This window comes from Microtus oregoni, unplaced genomic scaffold (genome assembly GCF_018167655.1).
Source record: "Microtus oregoni isolate MIOR12 unplaced genomic scaffold, Mior012 000037F_ref0000500, whole genome shotgun sequence".
In the NCBI taxonomy this organism is placed as follows: domain Eukaryota; kingdom Metazoa; phylum Chordata; class Mammalia; order Rodentia; family Cricetidae; genus Microtus; species Microtus oregoni.
Window position 1 is genome coordinate 21,540,310 of NW_024543096.1, and position 26,524 is coordinate 21,566,833.

General features: G+C 41.1%; 1 protein-coding gene across 7 annotated transcripts in view; it reads left to right on the forward strand.

The window, feature by feature from the left end:
* The window catches only part of B3galt1 (beta-1,3-galactosyltransferase 1), a 514,202-nt gene that overhangs the window by 456,390 nt on the left and 31,288 nt on the right, over nucleotides 1-26,524 (forward strand). For 6 of the 7 annotated variants that reach the window (XR_005972290.1, XM_041631421.1, XM_041631422.1 and 3 more), the window contains one exon: nucleotides 7,894-8,025. The gene's annotated coding sequence lies outside the window, so the exon portion shown is untranslated. Of the gene's footprint in view, nucleotides 1-7,893; nucleotides 8,026-8,863; nucleotides 8,995-26,524 lie in introns of those variants that run through there. The other variant, XR_005972291.1, reaches the window with a different exon arrangement.

Sequence of the window (26,524 nt, forward strand, 5' to 3'; positions counted from 1 at the left end):
TGCCACAAAACAGTACAAAATCTGGGATGACTTAGCATGGGGACATTCTGGGGGAGGTATTTTGTTTAGATTCACATAACGCACCAGCGAGGGTCGCGTGTAAATTGCAAGAGCTCCTTGGGTTAAAATGTACTCAAAACCACGTGCTTCTTGTGAATTCCTATCATCAAACAGCACCTCCGTAGATTTAGCCTGGGAAGAAGACCCCGTGATAAACCAGCTATTACCTCTTGATATGGAGCAGGAGAGGGTCCCATAACCGTTTCGTGTCCTAGCACAAGCTGAAAGAATTGTTCATTCTCTTTGTCCATAGGGAGATGCCCTAGGTAGATAGTCACAGATGCAGTAGGTTAATCCTATAGTCCTGTGGTCCTTACACACATGGGTAGAGTAGTAGGAGAGCTTTTACTGCATTCCTTCTGTGAGCCCAGACTTTACAGAAAGCATACAGCCTAGCCAATGCCCAGAATATGGACTTAGAACCTACTAAATATGATTGCAGGCAATTTCAGAGATTATAAGGTCCAAAAGAAGTTCTCAGCTTTGGACTGTCAGCCTAATGTAAAATAAGAGAGAGGGGGCCTGGACGTAGATCCTCGCAGATCCCATGGGGGGCAGTTGATCTCACTTTATTTGATTATTTCCTTTGTATTATTTTTAATTATAAAAATAATGTTTGAATGCATATTGTTATAAGCAGTTCAAATAACAGAGAGCATAATGAATAAGAAAAGGCTCTTTGTATTGGTTCACACACCATCCCTTCCCCTCCTCAGAGGTCAAGTCTGTTAGTTACTTCCTAAGTGTTTTAGTTTGGGATCATGCCTAAATATTTAATGTAATATAACCAAGTGTTTTAACTATTTGTATAGTAGGATGTAATCATAATTGAAAATCTTATCATATATATCATATCCACTCTCTGTTTTATATCCCTGTGACATTATAACTGCTTCATCAGGAATTCAAGAAAGGTTTGGGAGTGCATCTACTCCCGGAGAGATGACTCCTTAATATTTAAAATGCTCTTGTCAGTCTGTTGTTGCAATGTTTTCATCCCCCTCAGATTGAAAAATAATCATAACAAAACCCTCCAGTGAAGCTGACAGTACTTTAAATGAGTTTGTATTTTTTTAATCACACAGGTATATATGCATATTTGAAAAGTTAATAGTGTCTGCGTGTATGGGGTATATTTGAAGCTACGAATAACAATTAGTGTGAAGATGGATTGTGGGAGGACCACAACCACCCAGTCACCCACCCACCCTCCACCTCTGCCACAACCAGCACCGCTCACATACACCTTGGCCGGCACCTACCAGTATCAGACTTTAGAAATTTCCCATTGAGCACAGAAATTCACCTTAACGTAACTCTTTAGAACCATCAGCAACACAATTCTAAATGGGCCATTGTTTGATTTTCCGATATTCATGTGTTTCAAAGAGCAGTTAGAGTTTTCTATTCCAAAATAGCTCGATTATATTTTGATTGCCACATCAGATTTTCCAAGGATCTCGCGTCGCAAATGGTGTAATCACTTATACATAAGTTGATAATTGCTTTACAAAAATAAAAGCCGTTGCTGTGGCAGTGGCATAATGTGGGCCTAGGTGGTGTTTTCTCTCATCCTTCGGGCGTCACAAGATGCTTAGCTCTATTGTTTTGGAAAATAAGTTGCTGGATTCTGGGTGTTAGGTACCTGCAGTTTTCCCCTACGAAAGGAATGAAATGGCACTTGTCCCCATGTTTTCTGGTGGAGCCTCGTCTGAGCCAGGGCTGTTTAACCTGCTTACACATCTCTCTGACCTTCAGCTGTTGGTTTTGCTCTGCATGCTTGGTTTCAGTAACCTCTCCCAAGGGACCATTTCTGTTTATAGGGAAGGCTTTACTGACCATTCATGTTCTTGTCCCACCACATCTGTCAGAGTTCAGCTGAAAAGTGAGCATGGCCTTGATTTGGCCCCACGGAAGGGTTGTTTCTCACATGGAGGTAGAATTCACAGGTCTCTTGTGTTCTTTGCTCTATTTCTCCATGAAGTAGTGCATGAACTATATACGAGTATGTTCTACACATATTCACATATAGAACTCCTCAATTTTTTTTTCATTTATCTCCCAAGGAAAGAAAAGAGTCAGCTTTCTGGTATTTGGAAGTCAGTTTTAATCACTTCCTTGGGTTACTACTATTGTGTTTAGTGTAATGTATACAGGTAGACGTGAGTAATTCGGCGTGAATCTAACACCGATCGTTCCAGCCATCTCTGTACCACAAAGCACACTGTTGGTTATTGCCCAGCGTTTAAGCTCTAAATGCATCTATAAAGCCTCCTAGCACCCACATAATGCCCCCACACAACAAAGCACACGGACCCAAAGACAGTTTATCAGATAATTTTTAATAGAGTCCCAGAAAACTCTGCACATATTCCCCGAGGTTCTTGATAGTTATCTTGGGAGAAAAAAATAGTTTATTTACCTCATATCTGTTCAGTTAAAATGTATGGCTTCCTCGTGGTAAGAAATCAGGCAAAAATAATAACACAAGAACAAAGCATGAGGAGTTAGCTTACATGCCCTGATCCAAGCCAGAATCGGCTGCCCAGGTATCAGACCCATTCAAGGCAAAATAAATAAATGAATAAATAAACAAACAAACATATCAAAGTGATATATTCCCGCTGATAGAGAAAGGCATGAGTGGCCGCTAAGACCCTTAGCAAACAGAATTCCACAGGCACAACTTGGAAAATTAAAATAAAAATCATATATGTGTGAAATATGAAGTAGATATGAAACCGTATTCATGTAGTATGATTATAGGGGACATGATAAGATTGTAAATCTCCTGTTATGAATTCCTTCTTTTCTAATGTGTATTGCATTCATTTATTTGTATGTGTGCAATAAGAAAATCTTGCAAAACCTCTAAAATGCTCATAATTTTAATAACTAGCTTCTACCATCAACATAGGAAGGTCCCGTAGTTTCAAAGTCTGACAACCAAGCATATGTAAGGATTTATCCCATTCTTCATTGTTAGCCTGGGACAAGGTTATACTCAAGTTTACAAATTTATTAAATTCATTTATCTAGGCTTATATGTTTAAGACATTAAAACTCCTGTATTCCCTAAAGTATCATGAATCCTTATCAAAAATTTAAGACTTATAACATAGTATATACTTGAATATTAGACATTAAAATCAGGTTGAATCTTTTTCTTCCTTTTAATCTCCAGGAAATAGCATGTAAATTACACATAAGATGAAATGGGAAAACAGTTGTTGAATTGCTGAAAGAATGGCTCCATTTAAAATCTAAAGAAAAGACCAGATCATTCCTAGGAGTCTGTGCTACGTTACTCAAGAGTCCCTCTTAGATAAACATAAGTTTCAACTGTATTCATAGTTTACAGTCAGTGAAGTTTTGCCCTTTATCATCAATATCCTCACTGTATTACTCAACTTGCAAGGTATTAAATTGCACACTAAAATACACTCACACATACACACAATTAGGGGTTATATGCATGCTTTGATGTCTCCATCACAGTCCCCTGTCACCTGAACTACTCCTGTCTTAAAGAGATACAAGGGCTGTAAAGATGGCTTCATAGGTAAAATGCTTGCTGTGCAAGTATGCAGACCAGAGTTGAGAACACAAGTAAAATCTGTGTGGGGTGGTCACCTGCCTTTAATCTCAGTCCACAGAACACAGAAATGGGAGGCCCCAGAGTAATCTGGCTATCAAGACTAGTCAAAATGGCAAGCTCTGGAATTGGTTCAGTTTGCCTTCCTAGAAATTAACCTCAAAAGTACCTGGAATCATTTAACCCAAAATATTGTGTGGCTCAGGCAGTAACGCTAACATTTTATCCCACCTTATGAGATATGATATAACCTGGCTCCAAAACTGTCCATGATGTCATTAAACGAAGAATGCTATAATTAGTGTCCTTCTACTTCGTTGGGATAAGTAAACAGGTTTATTAGCAGAGAATAGTAATATCACCTAACTAAATCACCTCAGGTTTTCTTATAATATTTTTTTTCAGACATGGCTTAGTCATCACTAGTACTTAAACTTTGACAACATCACAGAGACTTTAGAGATCATTCCAACAGGTGGCGCCCATGTAGGTGGTTTATCTTCCGTGGGAGTTCGCCTCATTCAGAAAGCCAGACAGACATATCTCTTGTAGCACAGTAGAACTAAAATACTAATATTAGACTAGTAACTTGGACATAACTAAAGTGACACAAGACCTCTTAATATAATATACAATTTCCTCTCTGTAACCCATATTAAATTAAAAACCAATCAGAGGGATCTGGGCAGGAAGTGCTGAAGATCCAAACATTCTCTCTAGTTCAGAATTTACTGGTCAACCAGCTTTCCAGGGATTGAGGGTTAGAGCCTGATTTCTAGTATTTACCTATGACTGTGTTACAAATGCCCCATCCCCACCAGCACCAAAGGAACTACACCTGATGCTGAAGAGATGGGCATCACTCTGCCCTATGGAGCCCATTCAAGCAGGCTGTAGCACACACTAGTCTCTGCAGGCCCAGCCCAGATCTGCTGTAGTGGCGACTCTAGCCTCACCTTCACTACAGGGGTTGTTTCTACAAACAGGCCCTAATGGATTTCCTGCATGGAAGTCTTGGAGTCTCAGAGTCTATTTCTCAGATACCCACTACGACAAAGAGAAAGTGAAGTTCATTATTGATGAAGTGTGGAGCTGGGAAGTCCTCTATTCCCTTACCTAAATCCACTAACTAATGAGACCGCTGTTTTCTCCACCGCCTTTCCCACTGAGTCACAGAAATGACCTTGATAAACTAGTGAATAAACAACTGAGCAATGCGTTCTGTTTTATTCTTTCGGTCTCTATGCCCTTCTTTTCCCACAAACCTTGATCCAATGTAGCCAGAGCTGAGATCAGTGATCCGCATGCAAAGTCCTTTGTTATCACGGAGGGAGGAGGAAGACTGGGAAGGCTAACCCTGATGCCCACGTTATTGCTATCTTATTTGCCCTGATATGTCACTAAGGTTCTCACTTAGCTCACACTTGTAAATATTCTTGCAGAATAACTGAATTTCTCACCCATAATTGGCATCGGCAAAATTCCTTCTTGCCGGAGGGAGCTGAAAAGAAGGGACAATGCTGACGAATATAATAGTATGATACACTAGAAGAACCAGCACTCTTGAATCTGGTGGAAGTGCAAATTAAATTAAAATCTGGGTGACAAATGTTGAGTTTAAGTCATTTCCCTATAAAAAACACAACAATTTATGTAGTCAATTTTCAGTGGTTCACCCAAAGAGAAATAGCAATAATGGCAATTACCCAAAAGAATAGACAATGGACAAATTAATATCTACTTGACTTTGAAATACTGTTTTGTATTCTAGAACTAACATCTGAATGGAGTTGCATTTTGCATTCTAGAAAGTTACAGTGCCTCTGGGTTAATTACTAAAATTGCATGGGAGAAGTCAAACTAAAAAAATGGTTTGTGCTTTTTCATCTTGTCCTATAAAGCTTGTCTCTGTGTTCTAAATTAGTTCTATGAATTAGATGCCATTACCTGTTAGGATAATATTAAGTTTAAGTTAAAGCCAAAATTAATTATTCCACCACACAAACCACACACACACACACACACACACACACACACACTTCCTTTGCCTTGTTTAGTGAACTTTAATTCTTTTAATATGTTAAAAAAAACTCCCATGTGACTACTTTAGAATATATCCAAAACACAATTATGTGTTGAAAATTTAAACTATAATATCTGCCCTTGGGAAAGTCAGATTAAAAGCTTGCAGTTTTTCCACATTCTTTTTGTGCTTGTGGTGGTGGTTTTTCCTTAGTAAACACTGTGTTAGAAACAACTGTTAGAAAAGCTGCTACAGAGAATCATGTATGATTTCCTTTAACACCACTTCCTTCAACCTTTGGTTCCTTCCTTTTCAGCAGTCAATGGTTTTTATATAAAATGTTCAGTGTTGGCATTCAATTATGTTACATTTAGCTCTTTCTCTTGCATGGATTTTTTTTTTTTCATAAAAGGGAAAACATTCAATATTCTAGAGAACAATCTTCTAGATGTTATTGTCCTGAATTCAACATTCAGTACTCATTTCAGTTATTTAAAGATATGTATACAAAAATTATACTTCATGCAAATAGTGTATTAAAGACTATGGAATTTTCCATTTAAATTTAAAACACATAACTTAAAGATGAGCTAACACTTTCATTTGTTCTTAGTTACGTGGTACAATCGCATTACAGACTAATACAATTTTTCATAAGACATCACTAAGTATTGTAGTAACTTAAAATGCTTCCTGTGATACATCTTTGCCTGACCACTTAACCTATTATTTGATGTTTGACCAAATTCAATTTGCTACTTTTGACTGCATAAGGATACTTTCAGTTGGACACTGACAGTTCTAGAGAGGTGGGCTAAGCATTGGCAGGTTGAATAGACCCCTGTACAAACACTGTCCCCTCTAAATACCATGCACTTAGTTCTTAAAGGACAAATAGTATAAAAACCTAAGAGGAGTTTGGTGATAGTGATAGATAACAATTGTGACAATAATGACATTCAAATATAATCCACATTCAATAAATGTTAGCAATTGCTCCAAATACTACTTAGCATTTGTTATTACCAACATAGTGAGTATGTATGCCTACCTTGTGCAAACACTGTTCTATCCTCAGTTCACCTCACTGATACAGACTGTTATTTCCTTTGTTTTGCTTGTAAGACCTAGAGAGGTTGAGTTAAATTTAAACCCAACCTAAACACATCCATCAAACAAAATGACAATCGTGTAAAGAGAAGCAGCTAGTGTTTGGCCAACTTGAAGCAGCATGTGACTTCAGGAGACCCACTAGACAACGCTTTTGTTCATACACCGCCATCTCCTCCCCACAACTGGCTTCTCTGGCTCAAATCCATCCAGACAGATGCCTGCGACGGGAGCCATGCTGCAGATGCGGGACAGTATGCGCTGTAGTCGCTAACTTTCTCAACAGCCTTCCCACTGTGGATGGTGAGACTGGAATACCACCGGTCCTCAGTCAGGAAGCTTTGTACACGGGTAGTTTGGAAACCCAGAATCAGATCAATGAGAGGCAGCCTTGTGTTTTCCCTCAAATAATTGTCTAAACAGATCTGATTAGTTTCAGCCAACCCTAGAGCAGTCACCATTGAAAGGGAAGAGCCTGCCTGAGAGGGGTGGCCCTCCTACCTGACACCTTAGCTCTGCCTTGTTCAGCTTCTCCTCTCTGGATATATTTGGTCATCACTAGAGCATAGGTAACTCTGATCCTCATTTAGACTTTGGCTTCACTATTACCTGAATTATTTAATTAATTAATTAAATCCTAACTTTTACAACTCAAGACCTGCCACATAAAACACAAATTTACAGTTTCCTTGAAAATCTGAAGTCGTGACATCATCGGGCTTTTTTTTTTCCTTATTGCTTCCATAACAACCATCAGTTCGGCCTGAGTCACAGCTGGCTCTCCAGCGGGTCACATGATCACTAGCTAGCCACTGTCCCTACCATTCCTTGTCACCTCACACACAGAGTCTTCTCTGTCCTACTCACCTGACCTTACCTGCTGCCCTAGAACTGGCTCAAACTCTCTTATTCGTTTAAAACCTTTTAGACTTTTATTCACAATGGGCCCATATCCCCATTCTGCAAAGTAGAAATCTTTTTTAAATTAGGGAATGCTATCTTCGTTCTCTCACATCCAATTAACATATATATATATATATATATATATATATATATATATATATATATATATATAACATTGTCCCTCTTTCTGGTGTCTCCTTAGAAGTCTACATGTTGGTGACAAGCAGCTTCTGGAGTAGGCCTCTCCAATCTCCACAGACCCATGGAGACCACGGTAGATGCTCTCTGCAGCTGGGGTGAGAAGAGAGAAGAGGCAGCCGGCTTGGTCCAGCAGGTAGGAGAAGAGCTTGCTGCTCAGCGGTGGGGCTGGTCACAGAGGAGAGGAAGCACAATGCTATAAGATCAGAAGTCATTCTCTAATAGCTAACAGGTGATAAGAAGTGTTGATCTTTCTTTTATTACCGACTCCAAATGCATTTGCTCATCACTTAGAAAGTGAGGCTATTGTACCTGAGCCTTAGTGGAATGGTTAATTCTTACCCTCATCAAGCCTCTGGCTTTACTGTTGGCTATGTGAAGTTTTATTTATTTAATGAAATCCTAACACGTATGTAAAATAACCTTAACTGTGAAAGACGAGAAAAATTATAGTTTAATAAATGTAGCCTTAAAAGCCATATTTGCAGATGTCTTTGACACTTTGGATCGGTTTCAGTAAATGGGCTCCTTAAAAATGAACTCCTGGTGACCACTGATTTCCTTCAGGTGACCTGAGACAATTCCTATTTAAAATCCATTCCTCCCAGCCATTGCTAATTGGTTCTTGAATCTTCGTTGAAATAACCTTGCCTCACAAGGCAATTGTGCTTCACTCACTTCTTATTTCAGTTAAACATAAGAGATTTATATATTAAAATGATGGCAGGATTATTAAAAATATATAAAATACAAATGATTATTAAAATAATTTTACTGAAATGGACATGAAGGAAAACACGCTTCTATGTGATTTACCCCAACTAGCATAAGATAATAAAATAGTGTACAAACTCTCTGCCATGTGGTTTGGGAAAAGAGCACAATCCCCACAAGAGGACACTGGAGTCTGCTTCCCTCTTACCCATCACCTTCCTATGACCTGTGACCAACCATTTGTCATGTCTAAACTACAGTTTCTCTATCCATGAGATGATCAGCTCTCTCAAGTGCCTTCTACGTGCTAGCTGGACTCTGAGGACAGCGGCCAGTGCAAGGTGGGAGACAGCTCTGAGCTACTTTCCCAGCAAGCTGATTTCCCAAAATCAAACTCACCGACATGCCGGTGCACCTCTTTGTCTTTGTGTCCAGCAATTGGCACCAGGTATATTGGTTTTCAGTACCCTTTCTGCCTTCCATGATGCGTTAGTGGGCGGCTTTTGACCCTTTGCTCCTTGACAGCATTCCTAGTCTCTGTCTGTCTCTGCCCTGTCAATCTCAAGGCCAGAGGTGAGATGAGGCATGGTAGAATTGAGTCAGTACGTGCCCCAAAGGGCAGCTGTCAACGGACATTCCCCAGAAAGAAACACAAGTGCTCGGGCTGTTAATGGCTGCCCTCTGCTGTAGAGAGGGAAGCCAGCAGAGGTATGAGAACCCAAAGGACGGTTCCCATACATCTACCTAGCTTTCCACAGGCATCATGGATCCCATTTTCTGTGGCAGTCTGTCTGGTGACCTGACTCAAGATGGGGTTACACCATCAGTTGCAGCCTCTATGTCTCAAAGGGCCCCAGCAACTCCCAGTGAACAGCATGATCAACTGTATCAAACCAGCAAGGTGAGGGAGCTTTTGTTAATGCTGTATAAAACTTAGCCGGCCCCACATATTCCAGGAGGTATCTGCAAAGAAGCCTTAGTCCTGGCTGCCTCCCAGAACTGAAAAAAGGCCAATACGGCTAGATTACAGTAAATTAGGAAAAAGGAGCAATCTTCAGAGATTTTCCTACCCCAAGTTCCCTCAATGCTTGACTCCTCTGATGTTTATATTCCTGGCAGTGCCTTAAACAGATTAAATAGCTCTACTGAAAATGCCTTTGATTTGTTTACCCAAATCAAACTCTCATATTTTATCTCACGCCTCTAGATTGTGAGAGTTTTATCAAGAACTTTGCATGTGGGCTATTGATATGATAATGCAATCCTAATGCCTGTTTGGGAGCCAAGGGCCTTCTTTTCAACCCACGCTGAGACTCGGAGGGGCAACTCACAATGTTTTCCGATGAATAATGTCTGATATTGGGCAACTTTTGAACTCTTAACTTTTCACATCGATTGCTAATTTTCTGTCAACAAAACCCAGGAAAGGGACTCTCCCCAGAATCTTTAGTGTTTACATAGATGGGATTGTCTTTTGCATTTAAGGTCTTGTTTGCAGACAGAATACTGCCCCCTCCACACACACACACACACACACACAGAGAGAGAGAGAGAGAGAGAGAGAGAGAGAGAGAGAGAGAGAGAGAGAGAGGAAGGGAGGGGGAGGGGGAGAGAGAGAGAGAGAGAGAGAGAGAGAGAGAGAGAGAGACTCCTTCTCTTTGGAAGGAAAGCATTGAGTCAGGCCCTCCTGGGATGCTCCCCTGGGATTTGACACACCAGGTACTGCCTTACCCCTGACATTGCTCAGCTGGAGTCATTGATGTGGCCATGCCCTTTATGAGGCTTCCGAGGGTTTAGAGGAAATTTATTCATCTGGTATCTCCGTCTTTCTTGGAGCATTCTGAACATATTAAAGGTTTTTATTCAAAATGAATGAAACCTTGTTAAAGGAAAGGGGGGATGAAATCTTGATAAAGAAAAGGGAAGGAAGAGAAGGAAATCGATCAAAGATTAAAATCAGTTTTGAATACAGCCTCCCTCCCCAGCCCCCACCCCCAGCTCAGTGTTGGGGGCTTTTGTATGCACTTCTAGAGAATGAGAGAAAGAGCTCACTGAACACACTACCAAGCCACGGAGTGGGAGAGCACCAGAACACCAGGCTTCTCCATGTGGGCCCACTATCTGCCCTCTACCATCAGACTAGATTTTAAAGTCCTCTATTCCATCACCACAGTCGAGTATAAGATGGCCAAATCTGGAGTTTCAAACGTCTTCAAAGGATTCTTCTAAAAGGTGAATCCCAGATGACTGTTGGTCTAACAGGCACAGTTCAGCAAAGCCCCTGGACCTGGCCGCCTTGCAGGAAGCACTGTTCTGCTAATTGCATGCTTTCCCTTTGTTCAGCCTCATCCTCTATAATTAGCTCAGTCTTGAAAACAGAGGTTGTCTCAGCCATTAAACTCCTTACACAGCAAATCCTCTAATTATTTCATATCTTCACATTAGGGGCTAAGATACTTGTGGTGAAGGGTTGGATCTGTTTGTTATTTAATTACTTACAGAAGGAAGACAGGGAAAGCAAGACAAAAATATTATTAAAATAATGTCTGTTTGACTCTGACTCATACGAAGGCTGACTTCCATTTTCCCTCCTTTTGCCCTCCCTGCCTTCATCTCTCCTCATTCCCACTCCTCCCATCTGAACTCCTTCCCACCCTCACCCCATTCAACCCCTACTCCTTCCTGCCCTCACTCCTTCCTGCCTTCACTCCTTCCTGCCCTCACCCCCTCCCATCCAAACTTCTTCCTGCCCTCACCCCATTCAATCCCCACTCCTTCCTGCCCTCACTCTTTCCTGCCCTTACCTTCTCTGTCCTTGTCTCTCTTGGCATCAGCCTCAGTTCATTTTGACTGAGGCTATTGCATGTTACCTTTTCCTACCAGGAACTCTCTCATTTTTCCTTAATCTTTAAGATGTTGCTGTTGCCCTAAAGTCTCCCAGTCCACTTCCCAATGTTCTGTTTACTGATTTCAGACATTCTTTCCCCTTGCTTTATTGGGTAAAGTGGAGCAAAAACAACCAGAAATTTGCTCGACTATTCCCTCTCTCTCTCTCTCTCTCTCTCTCTCTCTCTCTCTGTCTTTCTCTCTCTCTCTCTCTCTCTCTCTCTGTCTCTCTCTCTCTCTCTCTCTCTCTCTCTCTCTCTTTATGGGCTGACAAATAGCATTTTCTAGCCCTCTTTAGAAGTCTTTAGAGCTGGATTTTCTAGCAGAGAGAAACAAGTGGAAATCATTTGCGGGCAGAGTTTTGAGGCAACGAACATACCTTCCCAGGGCCTTTCATTGCACACTGCAGGAGAATTGGGACTTAGTACTGGAGAGCTCCAGCAAGAGGAAGGTGGACTCTTGAATCACCAGGAAAAAGGCTACCTGGGCAAGCATTGAAACTGCAGTAGGCTGTTACACACGCAAGAAGCAGTCCTCTCATGTTTAGACTCAAAAAGTTGAGGCTTCTTGAACAACTGCCGGTTTAGACTTACCTTGTGCAAGATGCACACACCTGTGTGTCCCTGTGAATTCCTCTAGTCTTTCCTTCGGAAAGCCCCGGTAGCCTAGAAGAGGGCGGGACCGCTCTCATCTTTAACTGTGAGTTAAACTGAATTGTCATCTCCTTTAGAAGTGGAACAGATGGTCGTCACAAAGGAGAGTGGACGATGCTCCGCACCATCATCTCCAGGACCGCAAAGGCCGTTTCTCTCATTTGCAAGCGTCTGTCTAGAATTTTGTAAACACTCTCATAGGTGACACATTTGGCTTGCAGAACAAAAGGAATACCCAGTTAGTTTCCCTATGAAAATGTGTCCTGCTTCGTTACTCATTCAAACACTCATTATCCCAATCAGCATATCCATAGTGGGCGCATTTTACACGCTGAGCTGGCTTCTAACAGGACGGATCAGTACCAGATCTGGCTTCAGCTCACTCCAAATCCTAAGTCCTGTTGGAGATCCAAGTTTTCAGAATTAAATGATCACACAATTGAAAGTCCACTCAATTTAGGCTATTGCGTTCCTCCTACAGGACAGCAAGCACCTGTAGCTCAGATTTTACCGTAAATTTAGTTAGATGAGATTTAAATATCATGTTTGTGAAATCATTAGACTGTGGTTGATGCTCGAACTTTAACTAATCCTCAGTGCACTGTATCGGTTAGTGTTCATATTAATTTAGATAAATATTATGATCTTGCAAGATAAAGGAACCTGACTGGCCTGTTAGAAGGACACCTAAAATCTCCCTTCAAAGTGTCCCTTGGTGTGGTAACTGAGACTTTGGAAGAATGTCAAATGTTCTGGATCCTAAAAACTAAAATAAAATTTTAATAGTAGTTGGGAAGGACCTGTGGTAGGAAGCACACAGAGAAACTGAAGACGCCAGGGTATCTAGCGTGTAGACAGCAAGGGTACTGATGCAGGGAGGAGACCCTGTGGAGTCCTAGGAGCCTCCCTGTGGTCTCGCTGAGAATGGAATGTTTCCAGCAGGTGGTGGCGCTGAGTGATCTGATAGGCTTGGCAGGTTAGGAAGATCATTGTGACTGAAGGCCAAACAAGAGGAATCAGGAAGGAGCTTCTCACAATGGAGTACGGGAGGGTGTGAGTCCCAAGAGACGTGAACGTGTGAAAACTCACTGCAGGACACTGGCAGGGCATACTGGTGGATTAGGAACAGAGAGATGGGCGGAGTTAAGAGTGTTTCCGGTCTTGCAGACAGACGGGGATATTTCATAGACACACCCTGAAGAGAACCATGGTTATCAATCTGCTTTTGTGCATGTTACATCCTGGGGTTCCTGAGATATGCAAGTGTACGCTCAGGTACTCAACTAGCTGTATGAACCCAAGGCACTATAGATTCTTTTGAGCTAGACGGTGCATCCAAGAGTTATTATCCGCATGCAGATGGTTATTAGGAAAATTTCCTTAGGAAACAAAATTAAGACTGGGAAAGAAGAGGCCCCAAGACTTAGCCTTTAGGAACTTGTCAACCAAGGAGGCTTTCTGGGTCAGTTTCCAAGAGAAACAGAACAATTGGCAGGAGCTTCATGAGTGCAGAATCTGATGGAGAAGCCCATGGAAGCTAGAGGCATGGGAGAGGAGTAGTATCCAAGTCCAAACACACAGCTGGACAGCTGGGAGAGCAGTGACTGGAAACTTTATGCTTTGTCTTACATGTTCTTACAAATGAATAATGGGCTGAGCCCATGGAAATTTCATCCAAAAGCTCCCTTATAGGCAAATATAAGAATAATGTTTGAGCAAAGAGCTGAGTTCTATGACCCAGCTGAGTGGACTCAGAAAATTCCCACCAAAGACAAGAAAGGAAAACCAGAAGTAGTGACCGCCTCCCAGGTAGGTCAGTGAGTAGGTACCAGTGATGCAACCTGTGGCATGGTCACAAGGCAGTCCCTGGGGTTAGACAGCCTGAGTTTCTATTCGGACTTGGCCATTCATTTGTCTGTGACCGTGACATAGTTTTACAAGTCAGTATCTTGTCTTTAAAGTGGGTACAGAATTTCCTGCTTCTGAGAGTTATGAAAACTAAATTAGTTAAAATACAGAAAGGACTCAGAAAAAAAATGCCTGAATATAGTCAATGCTCAGTGTCGCCTAAAAATTCATTAAAAAGTTATATATGTATTTGAAAGATAGATGTAGACATCACAGTTAAGATTTATCTAGGGTGGTAGGAGTGATGAGGAGGAATAGCAAGTACATAGCAACAGCCAAGAAAAAAATGTGGTAGAAATATTGGGCTTCACTTCAGGTGCTGAGTCAGGCAATAAAAGGAGGAGGTAGCTACCTCAGTGCTTTAGAAAATTCTAGAATTTTCTATCCTCTTCCTCCATTCAAGACAACTGTACCATGAATGAGCTATGACACTTGTAAGATAAATCCTTGTGCTTTCCAAATAAACTTCTAAAGAACATATGTTGAGATACAAGCTTCACTGGGCCTGCCAAAGTAGGTCTGCAATCCCAGCTACTCAGGACACTGTAGCAAAAGGATCATTGGTTCAAGACCCACCTGGGCAACTTCTGAGAGCCTATCTCAAAATAAAGAAGTTAAAGTTGTGGCTCAGTGATAGAGAGCACTTGCTTATCAAATGGTAGCTTCAGTCCCCAGAAGTACATAAGAGAAAGAATGAAAGAAATGGGGAGAGGGAAGAAAGCGTGAGAGGGAGAAAGGAAAAAAAAAGAAACAATAGAGACACAGATGTTACTGGAGAGGAACCAGTAGCAGCCTCTGTTAGAACTGTGTGGATTTCTTTTCTGACAAACCACTCGGTTCTCAATGGAGCAAGGCCCCTTGCACAGGAGACTTTGAGAAGGCCTGAAAAGGCTTCAGTGGCTAGATAATGCCTTGGGAGGCCGAGGAAGAAAGGTGAGAAGGTCGATAAGGATGTACCAGGAGGACCAGAACACTGTAGTTACCCTATCCATACATTGCATTATAGAAGTTAGCTCAATTTGGGAAATAACCAGGCTAGCTAAAAGATAAAACACTTACATTTTTATTAATTATAAGGGGAAAAAACACGAAACAGGAACAAGAATTCCAAGCTCAGATGTGCGGCAAGAGAATCACAGAGAGGGAGCACCTGGGCCGAGCGCCCGTTTTTTTCTCAGGTCCCGGAAAGCCACACCCTAATTTGATCCTGCCTCCTGAAGATAATTGGTTAACAGAGCTTCCCCATCACTACATAGGGTGTCCATGAAGGGCATGAGGCACCATGCACTCTGCTACCCTAGAAGGTACTTAAAAAAAACTTCCAAAACCTTCATTTGCTTGTTCTAAAACAGCATTAACTTTAAGAATTTATTTTCCCTACAGTAAACTAAAAGCATTTGCCCGGAGTCGGTTTTCTTTCTAACTCCACACTGTCCTAATGTCCACAACTAAATTATTTCTTCTCCCATCATCCTTGGCTTCTCCCTTCTGAGATAAACATTTAACCTCACTCTTTTCTCCAGAGAATTCCCTTTTCCGAGTCTTTCCAGGACTTGGAGAAGGACTCTGAGTCACTTTCTTTGAATTTCTTTTAATTTTTTAATTTCTTCGGGCAGTGAAAAGGTGTTTGTCACACTACAGGGTCAAGAATTCAACATTCACTATGAAACCGAAAGGCCGTTTTTATTTTTCCTTTAAATTAAATACTTATAAAGACTTTGGACCACGATGAATCAGAGCAAACTATCCACCATAATCCTCTGTGCCTTCCGTTCAGTGCTGCACAGCAAGACCTTAATGTCAACACCATGTCCCCTGGCTCTAATTTCCCTCAAGTTAGACTTTCTGGCAGTTTTTCTCAGGGCAGAAGACAGGTTCTTTCTATACTTGTCTTCTGTAATTACCAGCCTCCTTTCTTCAAGTGACTTCCGGCCTGCATCCCATAATAGCAGTGTGCTGGATCCTCTGAACCCCATCCTGTTCTGTGTGCTCACTGGGTTCAGTTACTGGAACCTATGTCAGGTGTTCCCCCTGCCTTCGTACCAGCTCCCTCCATGTCTCCAGAGCTCAAGAAGGAAGAGACCAGCAGCACAGGCACATGGGCCTTTGGTGTCGATGGAACGGTTCTCCAAGCATCTAAGCCAACTCCCAAAGAAGAGAAATAATGAGGGACAACGAGATTGACCCATCCCTGGGCTCTGCAAACAGTTCAGGGAAACAATACAACATCACCTTTACTACATCCTGAAAGATCTCTGAGGGCCAAGCCATCAAGAAAGCTCAAGAAACTTCTGAGAGAGTCCCTATTAAGGGTGGGCTGAGGGTGTTAAAAGAAATGATAGGGATACTGAAAAAGATCAAGAGGGGGCTGGAGGTCAGGGATGGGGTGAGAGGCGTGGAATTATATATAATGCAAGAATATTTGAACATAAAACAGTTTTCCATTGTAGCCATACAGACTACCCTTTGCACTAAGACAGTCAAGTTTTTTCTTTTTTTTTTTTTGGTTCTGAGTCAGAGCAGTCCAGACTCATGTGCACCACTGTGGCAGAATTTACAGAGAGTCCCCGCACTCTGCAGCGGCTGTCCCACACTAGGGTTTTCTGATGGCGTGTTTGTTTAGGGCCTTGGATGGGCTGTAATCAAATTCCTCCACAAACTCCACCTCGGCCACTGAGCACCCGGGATCGGAAAGTATTCCGTCTCACAATCCCTGGGTTTTAGATGTTTGAGAAAGCACCAGGGGCAGCTGTTGAGTCAGCTTTGCCCACATCCCGGTGTGCTTTCCTGGGAATCGGTGACAGCTATTCTCAGCAGATGTCACTGGTCTCTAGAGAGACTGCGGGAGAGGCTGCACGGGGGATTCTGGAAGTACAGTAGAGACTTCTGCGGGCCATAAACCTGTCACAGCCAAAGTCATCATTTCCTCCCTGCTCTCTTAGGACAAAGTGTTCTAAGGTGTCTAACCGCGCTTAGAATAAGTATAGGCTTATTTCCCAAGCAGCTCTACAAATATATATTGAGCTACCTGGAAAGCCCTATGTTCATCGTGGTGCAGCTTTGACTTCCAGCACCCAGAGCTCAGAGCCTGAAGTGAGACCATGGCTCTGCAGATGCTGGTTGAATGAGTCAGCTTAGACCTGCAGTCCCAGAACACAGGAGTAGAAAACTGTCCTTCATGAGTTAGTCTGCCTACCACCGCACAAACGACTTCTATAATCTTCACTCGTGGCATAAAATATTCCTCATCCTCTAATGAAATGTGTCTAGTGTTTGATGAACTGCCTCATGAATTAATGAGCAACCACAGCATGGAACATTGTCTGTGGGATTTTTGAAAGAGCCAGAAAACTGATCAGGAGAGGCCACTTGGTTGATGAGACCGACCGTCGTGATGGGCGACCTTTCCCTGTGTTCTCTGCATAAGAGCTGAGTTGGTCACGGTTGCACGATCCCAAGTGAGCCATTCAACTGTGTCCTTTTCTTTGTCAATTAGGAAAGTAAATCATAGGCAAGCAGACAAAATGACAATTTTAGAGAGACGAGCTTGAGTCCACTCTCATTTTCACAATTCTAACCCTAACTACGCAGATGACTGTGCAATGGTTACTGTGTGCTGCACGCTGTGCTGTGAGTGAGTTTTGCATGTAACATCATGTCCCACTTGTACTAGAAATAACTCTAGGTGTTTGGCTTCTTTAAACCTTCCTTTTTGCAGATTAGAAAGCAGGACTACCAGGGTTTCTAAAAGTAGTGGTGGCTCACGTGGAATTTAGGTCTTTATATTAGTGTGCACAGGTTTCCAAACCTGGTGACCATAATAAGTTGGTACATGCCTCACAACTGACTGGAATAATTTGTAAATCACAAATAGCACAGAATTTTATTACAAACCATTTTTACTTCTATAAAAGGGATCTCATGCCCTTGTTCCAATCAATTCTCTTATTGTTGATTTAAGTTGCTTTAAGTCTTGAAAAGCAGCAATATTATAATAATAATAATTTCTACTGAGTATCAGTTATGTTTTACTTACTATATCAGACATTTTGCAGACCTTTTTTGATACAGGGTCTCACTATGTATCCCTGGCTGGCCTGAAACTTGCTATGTAGACCAGATTAACCTCAAACTTAAAGAGATCTGACTGCCTCTGCCTTCTAAGTGTTGATATCAAAGACAGATATCATCATGCCCAGCTAGAGACATTATTCTGCATATCAGATATTTATATTATAATTCACAACATTAGCAAAATTACAGTTATGAAGTAACAACAAAGCAGCGTAATAGTTGGAGGTCAGCCCATGAGAAACTGTATTAAAGGGTCGCAGCATTGGAAAGGTTGAGAAACTACTGCCCTAGAATCTAGAGGGCACTAAAAGATTTTTAGGTAGTAGACCACACAGAATGAGTAAGCAGCCTTTCCTAGTCAAGTTCTGGCGTTTGTATAGAAGGTCTATTGATAGATAACCAGACAATGTCTTTCTGTCTTTCTCACCAATCACCATTCCATCTGAAGGTCATGGCCTGAGAACATGCATGCAGATGGCTAAGGAAAAGTGAATTCTCCCAAGCCTTCCCACTAGAGCAGGTTCCTGAGTGACAAGCTGCATAGAGATCAGGTGTTTTCACAAATCAACGAACAGGGCTGGAAGTGGGGATGGGATGGGGCAAGGATACCATTGTCAAGAGCTAGAAGAAGAAAGCCAGTGCATGGGAATGAGGTAGGGTAAGGATTCAGTCATGTTTTAAAAGAACCATGTTGTTCAGAAAGAAAAGTCAAGGACCAAGTTTCTCAAGCCTTCAGCAAAATGCTTCCAAGTTTCCAGCTGAGGAATAAGGATGCTCACTTACTGCATGTTAACCTGCAAGTTGGAACTACCCCATCAATATGAGCACATTGGGCTGCACATCTGAAGAGGCGTTCAGCCCTGATCATTCTGGAAAGACTTGCATAGATCCAGTGGTGCCTTGTGTTACACCAAGAATTGACTTCCATATGGTTAAAATTGAGAGTCTGGGGCAAAATTAATAGGTTCTTCTTCACCTGTGTTTTTCATGAAGACCTGATTAATCTCTTTGATTTTTAAATTAGCAAGTCAAAACATCAGTCTATTTGATTAAACACACATGTGCGCAGTTAATTGATTTCCTGACTAGACTTGATTTCCAGGAAGAGCAGTGTGGCCTGAAGCTAAGACGAGTGACAGGTAAGTCTATCAACCCAGACTTGGCCCTGGCTTCTGCTACAAGCCAGTTGTAATAGCACAATGAACCACTGAGCGGACAGCATCTATATTCTGAAGTCTGCTGGCAATCAAATAAAAGACAAAGGCTAGTTTGAACAAGAGGGATTTCTCTTCAAAAGGAAATTCATTACGGGGTCTAGAGAAACAGCTCAGTAATGAAGAGCACTTGCTGCTCTTCCAGAAGACTCGGGTGGGTTCCAAGTACATACATCAGGAAGCTCACAACCACCCATAACTCCAACTCCGAGGGATATGACTTCATCTTTCTGCTGTCACATAACCCAAGAGCAGTTATTCATCGGGGTTGGAATGCCAACACTATACTGAATGCCCTAACTCATGGGAACCTTCCCATGTTTGACTCTCGTTCTAGTCATTCTTCCCAACAGTTTTCAACAGCACCCTTTATTAACAATTTATTCCAGCCCAGTGTGGCTGAAGATGGCACACCCAGCATCGCAGCAGCTAATGCAAACTCCTGTTGTTCTGTGTTGCACCTGCGGTTGCACATTTGTCTGCAACCCAAAGAGAGGATTCAGTGTTCATAAGCAAATTGAGTAATGACTATGCAATTACAATTTAAGCTGTGTGGTCGTTCATCAACTCTCAAAATTTCTATCTTTTGAATATGCTCAAATTTAAAACCACCTGACTTTTTCCAGAATAAGAGAGCATGTTCATAAAATGTCCCATAAAGGACTTGAGGTAAAAATCTGTGGCCCAGATAGTAAGATTAATCAAGAAGTTGGAAGAGAGGACATAAATACAATTGTGGAAAGACTCTCGCATTCTCCAACTAGAAAACCTAACCGCAGTGGCATTGCTACATTCGCTGGAGCAGCTTTGGCAAGCTATACAAAAGGGAAAAAATAAGTCTGACCATAAGAAATAAGGACAAGAAGACTAGAAGATTTAAGTAGTATTCAGTATCCTATTATAGTTCATCTGAAATAATAATTACCTTTACTTTGGGCTTGCTTTTGCTTAGTTGAACACCGGAAGCTGTTAACTGGACTTTGTCTGGGTTCTTTAAGCAATTGAATGGCATGCAGTCTGTCTTAAATGTTAGTGTGTCTAAAAAAGGACCAAATGGATTAAAATTTATTCCTTTAACTACATTATATATCTCCCAGTTACTTTATATGGAGTATGGAATAGGAACATACCCTATTTTATGGTATGATCTGCAAAAAAAGGTAAAGGCAATGGTCAAAATAAAATAAGAACGTGAGTTCTTGCCAGTTCTTTAGGCTTGGTCCTGGTTTTTAAAAGCCTAGAGGGAGACAGCAGCCATAGTCTATTGCTGGCATTGCCTGACAAGTCTAGTTCAACTGTGCATGTCATGTGACCCCAATAAATGTCTTCTGCATTTGTCTAGGCCATGCAATGCGTCTTCATAACCTTGCATTTCTACACTATATTGAAATGAATCAAAAATGATTACTCTCAAGTCATCTCTAGTGTCCTTCAAGGATGATACCACCTGCATGGTATCATATATATTCAGGACAATATGAGTCACAGCATCCATAATGGTTAACAAATTATATTAAAATAATTTAATATTTTACTTATTTAAATAATTTAAAAATTAAAATATAATAGCATTTTATCTGAATGCTAAAATGAATATTCTGACCTACAAAGTTATGTTGTGTACTACACTCCCACTTGATACTTATTTCATTTCCATGGATCTGAAGTGGGCATCCATGTCCCAATTTAAAGCTGAATAAATTACTGCAGATCAGTGATACTGATAATAACCAGTAGAATTTGGATGTAGGCCATCTGACCACACGATCTGTAGCTTTACCATTACACAGTGCTACTTCCTGGTATAAGTACCGCAAGAGATGTTTTTCAAAGTTAATGACATGATCTATAATCACAAGGAGTAAAGCAGATTTATAGCTGCAGATTTTCATAAATATTTGATCCTGACAAATAGCCAACATATTATAGACCAATCTATCTTTACATGAAATTTCATTTCAAGATGTTTCACAATTAGGGAAATGGAAGGAAATTCAGATCTTGTCCCCACAACTTAATTTACCTGGAGTAGAATTCCATTCAAAAAAGGGCAAATCCAGCTCTTCGGGTTCCATCAGGCCCTGATTCCCTGGGGATTTTTGTGATTAATTTAGAGCTAAGAATCCTCATACTTGGCAGTCAGATCAACTCATTATTGAGCTGGCTCATCAGAGACCCCCATGATCACTGACTTCAGCCTCCAAAGAACTTCCCCGTGATGCTGCAGACACCCACTCTAGAATAAACTCTAAAATAATAACATAGAAGCCTTCATACAAAAGTAAGAAGACTTCAAACAAAAAGTAAATGACATAAAATAAAATAAATTTATGCTACCACCATAACGACCACAGATGCTACACTGTCCTCATACCAGCACGACAGGGGTTAATATCATGCTGGTCTGTGCACTTGGCCCTACCTTGTAGGTTTCAATGGCTTTCAGCATTTTTATGACATATGCATGGCCCTGGACTATAGTCACAGATTGATGACCCAGGTGAGGAATTCATGTCTGTCACTAGTACTGTGAACATGATTTGAGGGATTCCAGGCCGCAGATCATTGCTAGTGCCTTTGTTCTTTGACACCACAATTGAGACATATGAAATTTCTAGGACACCAGGAACACTGTCATCTGTTCTAAAAAGTCACTCCACTGCAGTCTCTGAGAATACTAATAGGGGAAAGTTGGAAAGAGCAGGAAGCCTATTAGACTTCCATGCCAACCGTGGAGGAGTGATTGCACAAATGGAATACAACAGTCACCGAAAATAAATAGCAGGAGAAGCAGGCAACAGCATGCAAGTGTTGATGACGCTTGTTAAATGGAGGGGGGAGAAAGCACATGAAAGGGGACAGACACCACGACTCCACGTTTATAAAAGAAACAGCATAAAACACAAGTAGAAAAATATCCCCATGTTCTTGTCAACGGTGCTTATATCTTCACAATAGGATTACAGTTGATTTTTTGTTTGTTTTACTGTTTATTTTCTGTCTTGTGCTTGTAGCATCCGTGATGCTGAAAGCCTTCTCAAGAGCAATAGAGCTTTCAAATGCACCGTCAGAAAGAGAAAGTAAGAAAATCAAGAATGATATTATAGCGAATAGGATTATGGTTACTGCATAAAGAATTCAAGAAACTGCCTCCAGTCATTTGCCCCCATTGAATTAGACCTTGTTTGTAAGAAAACAAAAAACAAACAGCAATATAACAGTGTGACAATTATTTACAATTGCAGGAGGGAAGTCATGAGGTATCCTAACTGCCCACTTGCTCATGGCATCCCAAACTATGCCCCTAAAATGTTTCTAGTGACAACAAAATTCTGTAGCTGTGTTCCAGCTCTGTCTGAGATCTTCAAAGGAACAGACTGGGTCAGAACTGTCCTGCAGTGAGGAACTCTGATGAACTTTGTCTAACTACTAGCATTTCTACCCATTAGCTTCTCACAACCCAAAGCAATATGTCAGGAGCTTGATTTTTTTTTTCTTTTTGACCCCCATGAATATTTTAATCCTACTAGGCACTTTTGTGCTGAGCTCTCCTAACCAAGTAGAGATAAATAGTGATTCTGAGATCTTATGTTTGTTCCAGGAGCCATGTGCTAGGGCTCCCCAGAGAGGCCGAGGCAAGGGCACTTTTCCATTCATCTTCTGGGATCAACATGGACCATGCAATCCATTTGTACAGTTGTGTCATGCCTTGAAAATTTCCCAGGTCTTAAAGGGCTATTTTCACCTTATCCCTATTATCCCAAAATCCAATTTATCCTCTTCAATCTGGCAGTAAATGATCCTATACAAAATTTTTCAAGTGTATTCTAACCAGCTTAACAATAGCTCTGAAGAGTCCTTCCGGGGAGGCAATCTTGGCCATGAAGATTCATCTCATCATCTCCAAACTTCTCAATGTAGACACCCTTCTGGATGCCACATGAGGGAAAGCACCTTGTGAGGGGACTTCAGAGCAAACACAGCCCAGCAGCAGTTGCAAATCAGGGCTGTGGTGTGGGAAGCCAAGGTGGAAAGCACCATTTGCATCTCTTTATCACTCCTTAGAGATGCAATTTACACCCGCTACTGCTGTAGCTGGACAAGATGGATGGAATCTCAGGTGACCCACCACAATAGCAAGGCAGATCATTTATAAAAATCAGTTCACAAAGACATTCAGAGTAGAATAATTCAAGAATCCGACAGTTGACAACCTGTGAAAAGCTGAAAAAAGGTTCAGGAAAAGTTCAGGCTCTATATTATATATCCTGAGTTTCTCCTGTGTGTGTGTGTGTGTGTGTGTGTGTGTGTGTGTGTGTGTGTTTACTGCTTCCCACTAGAAAGCAAGAATTAATTCAGAGACACAAATTTCCCTTGAATTGGAAAAGATATCATATACACAAAAAAATGCCTCACAGGTATTTTTCAATATCACTAAAATATTTTCTTTAAGTTTCCTTACCTTTACTATCTCAGCAAAGGACGCTTGTTGATACAACTATTGGATAAAGCTTACTATTTATGACTCTCTGGAAGTCATTTACTCAATTCTTATTCATCAGTTACAATATTTCTCGCACTACCCTGTTATGCTAAAGTATAGTGGTAAATATAATTATGAGGTTCATAAAAATGGTGAGGAATTCAGATAAAATCTTTGGCATTATAGAGGTCACAGCTTATCAAAGAGGCATAGTTAAGAGCAATTGAGAAAATTAGCCTATTGATTGAGGCATCTTCCCAAATGACAGAGTAAACAATCAGCCTGAAGTACAATCAATTGTTAAATTATGAGGGCATACTGAGGATGAAAAAAGCGAGAGAGGAGAAGTAAACAAACAATTGCATGCATGAGAGATAAGCTTCATATTCTTAGCACAAACCACATTCTGTTATGAACCTAATGACCCACCACATCTGAAAAAGATCAAGTAACTTAACCCTTTTATTTCTTTGTAAATGCTCTCATCTTGCTAGTGAATGTAGAGAGTTTTTCCTAGAAAGTTTCTGCCTATCATTTCTTACATTTGTGATCCAAGTCATGAGTCATTGAGAATTAATGCTTGTCATTTTAGTACTGTGCCATTTGTACCTCAGTTATCCCTTACTTCATCCGACATAGGTGGTCATCAATATATCTTTTGGCTTCTTTTTTTTTTTTAACTTTTTGACTTGTTAAATGTAAAGAATTTGTAGTTTAGGTTTTGTTTTGTTTTTTTTTTAAATTAGCAGGTCAACAGATTTTAAAGGTGGGATCATGAAAGTTGGGGAGATGAAGGCTTGGTCAGGAAGGGTTTGTTTGCTGCCCACACATGCCTGAGCTTACTGCCTAGACACCACACAAAAAGACAGGCACTCTGGGGAACTGGAGATGAGTGAATTCCTTGGGCTCACTGGCCAGCTACTTTAGCCTAAGAAATGAGCTCCAAGGCAGTGAGGAGTGAGCACACACACACACACACACACACACACACACACCTCAAGGCGGACAGCACCCGAGGAACACCCAACATTTCCCTCCCATCCCCACGTGCACATACAAACAAACATATACGCAATATAAGACTGTCAAATGTGCTAAATGAATAAATATAAAGAGTAGTGCCATGGTTCATTGAAAGTGCAGAAGGTGCAGAAAGAGTAATAAGTTGGCAGTCCATTTCCACACCCACCAATAGGAGCAGGCATGCTGGCGTATATAATTAGATACTAAAATCAGACATCACAAAAAGAACCAAATGAGTTCCCAGCAATTTAAATAGCAAACTTATGTTGGCCTATTTTTAAATGAAGACTCTATAGCTTCCAATGAATTTATGTTGAGGAGAGAGTTCCCTAGGAAAGACAGCTGTCATCCAGGCTATGATCACCTGAGGACCACGGGACATCTGGTCAAAGGTTAACACAATACACATGTTGTCAATTAGTCTTGTCAAGTAAAATCCTTGATTTAAAGGGCTCTTCCTTACAAGGCAGTGCTATATACTATTGTCCAGTATGAATAGAGCAAGGATTTATCTGTTTCATGCTGGCTTTTTTCATTTGGGAACAATATAAACTTAAGCAACAAGAAACTAGAAATAAGAATTAAAACTCTGTGTGCCATTTTAAAGTAAACCATGTACCTCACTATTAACCTGAAATTTATATTCTCTTAATCTCATTTCACATTAAAGAAACAGAGACAATTCCATGTGATATGAGATTCTTAGGCGCAACAAAACCCATTTTATAAGGCTAAAAAGGAAGAGATATCTTTAAAGATGTTGGCACCCATGAACCTTTGCAAGGGTGTGATGTGGTTTTGGCAAATAAGCCATCAGCACAGCATGGCCATGAGCAACGTAACCCTCAGTACTGGGTGATTCTTTGTGAGCTAATTCAGTAGACATCCAATCGCTGCCACCATTAGCAAACTATCACTACGGCTTCAAGAGAGTCGGGTGTCTTTGACACTCTTTCTGCTTTCTTGTAGCTCCAACAGTCATAAAGCAGCTGCTGCTAGTGTTACCCACTCCTGCTTTAGCCTTACCCAGAGACATCTGTTGGGTGAAAATTAGGTTATGTCTCTATCCTAGTTGTAAAGAAGCCTGGGGAGTTACGTTGTTATTTTTAGCTTCTTTTATAGTGACCCAATCCCAGGAAAGAAGGCTAAAGGGGGATGCGAATGGGAGATGAACCAGCCGTGCTACCAAATCTTCTATAACTAAAAAGTTTCTTAGGCACAGTTACCAGCTAGTAAATGGTGGAACTTAGATGCCAAGTTACATGGTTTTCCTGAGACAAAGGAATGCCCTTCATGATGGATAGGTAGCTCACTTGGTCCTTTGAGCCCAAATGAAACCTTAGGAGAAGTTACTTTCTCCTCCTATAGAATAGCATGCACTCCTAACATGGTTACTGATCTGGCTACGAAAGTATAATACTGCGATAGAAGCAGCCCTGTGAGCGGAAAGTTCATAAAAGATGTATTCGTCATCCCTCACATGATTATCCTGAAAAATGCCAACTCTTGTAGCTGTGTGTGGTGGTGCATGCCTGTAATCCCAACACTGGGGATGTAGAAGCAAGAGGACCAGGAGCTCAAGGCCATCTTCATCTGGGCTACATGAGACCCTGTCTTAGAAATAATAAATAAATTTGACTGACACAGTCTAACCTTTGAAAGCAGAAACTCAGAAACAAG